The sequence below is a fragment of the Cynara cardunculus genome, unplaced genomic scaffold (assembly GCF_001531365.2).
Source record: "Cynara cardunculus var. scolymus isolate 2C unplaced genomic scaffold, CcrdV1 Un_Scaffold_4330, whole genome shotgun sequence".
Lineage (NCBI taxonomy): Eukaryota > Viridiplantae > Streptophyta > Magnoliopsida > Asterales > Asteraceae > Cynara > Cynara cardunculus.
In genome coordinates, this window is record NW_020201842.1 from 12762 (window position 1) to 16437 (window position 3676).

Consider the following 3676-nt stretch of genomic DNA (forward strand, 5'->3'; position numbering starts at 1 on the left):
ATAATAGTTTGATGGATAGTTTGTTAGAGCAGCGCAATGAGTTCTTTGACAAAATTGAGAGGTTGAAGGGAGAGCTAGTGGAGCAGGTCAAGGCTGCCGAAAAGAAGACGAGGGGAGATATTAGGCTGGTAAAAGCTGGACTTGAGGCAAAATCTAGTGCTCAAGTCAAGAAGCTAGGCAAGAAGCTGAAGGAGTTGAAAACTGAAAATGCAAGGTTGTTTGAAGAAAACACTAGGCTGAAAGAAGAGTGCAAGAAGTTGCAAAACCGCATTCCCACTTCACCTACTCCTAGGGAGTAGGACAGGTTCTATTATTCCCTCTTTAGCTTTATTTATTTATTTTCAAATTGTTTTAATCTACTTGAGTCTGGGATTGTCTTTTACTTTTTCTATTTTATTTTCTTGCAAAGAACACATATGTTTATAATTGTCATATGCTTGTATAGCTAAAATAATTCTTATAGTTTATTTACACTTTCTAATCACTTGGTATCACTAGAACTAGCTTGTTTTGCTTGGGAACACATTTTGATCCACATCATATGCTCAACTAAGANTTATTTACTTTTCGTCATGAGTAGCTAATTTTATTAGCTCGGGTGTATGACGAAAAGGGTGGGTTTTTAAACCAAAATATAGTCGACCCTTTCATGTAACAACGATGTTTTACTTTTTCATTTCAAGTTTTATAAAACCAATGACACTTCTTGACGGGTTGATCACTTTGAAAGTGTTAAAGTGCCTTTGACTCTAAGCTGAGCCAATGTTTGTACGTCAACTTGGATGATATGGGAAGTAGACTTGAGAGAGTTGCTAACAAAGAGATTTGTTGTCCGTATTTTCTAAGTTATTAATTCTCGACGGGTTGATCACTCTGAAGTGTTAAAGTGGAATGGATTCAGAGATGAGTCATTCGGAACACGTCAACTTGAATGATATGGGAATCCACTCGAGAGGGTGATTTTTAACAAAAGAAATTTGTTTATCCATATACTTTGAAGACACCATTTGTCACTTTCACTGGTCTGGATACCTCATAGAGATATGGGTTGAAAGCTATAATATCAGTGCATTGGTGAAGTCCGAGAGGAATACCTTCAAAGTAATTGGTAAAAATAGTTGTTACTGATTGMMTGYTRTAGCAATATGTCAGCATGGTTTCATGCTGTAGCATTTTGACATCATTGGTCGACTGGAAATAATTTTTACTTCTCACCCTAAAAGTCATACACCCTAGCTTGCTTTATATTCTGTTATCTACTGTTTTAGTTGTGTTAACTCTGTTCTAATCTAAGTCTTCGAATTCGCCTTCTGAAATCATTTCCTTAACTTTACTTTCTTTTAAACTTTTACTACGATCCCTGTGGACGATATCCGGTACTTGTACCACTTTTATTACTTGAAAAACGATATTGGGACTATTTGTATACTTGCTTTTGGTCCTAATTGTTGTTTGTGTCTGTGGTTTCCCGACCCATCAAGTTTTTGGCGCCGCTGCCGGGGAGCTGTTAGTTAAAAGTTTTCTTTTTAGTAAAGTAAAAGATTTGATTTTTCTTGTCCCGTTTTTAAAACCGATTTTAAAAGTGGTGTATGCCAAGAGCATTTCGCGGGGAATTCTTTGAAATTGATCCAGACATTGAGAGAACGTTTCACCATAGAAGAAGGGCTCAGAGAGCATTTCAGGCTCTACTCCCTCCCAACATGGAGTTACCGGCTCCCAATAATCCGGAAGCCCCAATTTTAGAAAACCAACCGCCAATCTTTGGGCAAATACCACATTTCCAAAATTTTCACCATGGAAATCCACAAAATGAGAATGAGAATAATTTGGATACTGAGTCAGATCCTACTGAGCAACAAAGGGGGCAAACCCCAAATATCATTAATCTGGCAAATTCCAAGAATGGAAGGATCATGGACTACGCTATCCCGGATTTTGAGCAATTAAATTCTGGGATAGTCAGACCTCATATGACCGCTCTCCATTTTGAGCTTAAACCAATCATGTTTCACATGTTACAGACTAATGGTCAATTTGCTGGACTGCCCTCAGAGGACCCTCATTCTCATTTGAAGTCTTTCATGGAAATCACAGATGCCTTTCTGATCCCAGGAGTGTCAAATGACGCTCTCAGACTTACCTTATTTCCATTTTCATTAAGGGATCGGGCAAAGGCTTGGTTTAATTCTTTAACACCAGGATCTGTGCCGTCATGGAGCAACATGGCTGAAAATTTTTTGAGAAAATATTTCCCACCGACAAGGAACGCTAAATCCAGAAACGAAATCTGCCTTTTTAAACAACTGGATGATGAAGTTGTTTCTGACGCGTGGGAAAGGTTCAAAGAGTTGTTAAGGCGATGCCCTCACCATGGCATCCCGTACTGTATTCAACTCGAGACGTTTTACAATGGGTTATTTCCCATGGCAAAACAAATGCTCGATGCGACTGCGAGCGGAGCCTTTACAGCTATGACCTACAATGAAGGATACGATATCCTGGAAAAGATTTCTGCAAACAATGGACATTGGGCTGATCCACGTGCCCAACCGCAAAAGAAGTCAGCAGGAATACATGATGTTGATGCATATACTGCATTAACAGCACAACTCTCTTCTATGGCCAATATGCTTAAAAATCTAACTTCAGGCCAAGGAGTGCAGTCAGCTGTTACATCACCTATTCCAGCTGCCCTCTTAGTGCAGTGTGTCTGTTGTGGAGGGGAACACTTTTATGAACTATGTCCACACAATGCTGAATCTGTGAATTATGTTCATAATAGATTGAATCCCTACACTAACACATACAATGCCAGTTGGAGACAGCACCCAAATTTTTTATGGAATAGTCCAAGTTTGAACCCCCCCAGTCCATAAGCAGCCAGGAAACCCTAATTTTCAACAACAACATTCAAGCAATTCTAATTCTCATAATCATCATCATCAGAACTTTCAAAATCATCAACCACCTTTTCAGACTAAACCGCCTCCACAGTCCGATTCATCATCTTCCTTGGAAGCTATGATAAAAGGACTGGTGGCTCAGTCCCAAGCACAGCAGCAAATGATGACTCAAAATCAATCTTTGTTCAATCAACAAAGTGCTRCCATCAGAAACCTGGAAACGCAAGTTAGCCAACTTGCTCTTAATCAGAATAGYAGAGCCCTTGGTACTTTACCTAGTAACACTGAAGTCCCGAGAGATCTAGGAAAAGAACATGTGAAGGTAGTGACTCTTAGGAGCGGTAAGGAATTAACTGAGACCATCCCAAAAGATAGTGAACAGGTAGTGTCTAACCCTGAGAATACACCTATGGTCCCTGTTACTGAAAGTCCACCAAAACCTTTGGATAACCCACTTCCCGAGACCACCACCTTTGTTCCGCCTAAGTCGGACTATCCTTTGTTATTCCCTGAAGAAGTTGCTAGGAAGAAGCCAATTGAGGATGAGATCATAACATGTCCAAAGACCAAAGTTCTGATCCCATTTGAACCTCAAGAAAGTAAGACCAAGACTCTAAGCACTCTGGACCCATCTTGCTCAGCACAACCAAACAAAGCCATYATAAAACCAGTTCCTCTTTATGTTCCTTTTCCCCAAAGGTTAAGGAATCAAAAGGAAGAGCTGCAATTTAAGAAGTTTTTGGAAGTGTTTAAAGCATTGCATATCAACATAC

General features: G+C 39.7%; 1 non-coding gene across 1 annotated transcript; it reads right to left on the reverse strand.

The window, feature by feature from the left end:
* Nucleotides 1–2270: 2270 nt before the first annotated feature.
* On the reverse strand, nt 2271–2377 carry LOC112504002. The gene has a single exon (XR_003068117.1). It is a non-coding gene; the product is annotated as a small nucleolar RNA R71 (small nucleolar RNA).
* Nucleotides 2378–3676: the final 1299 nt, after the last annotated feature.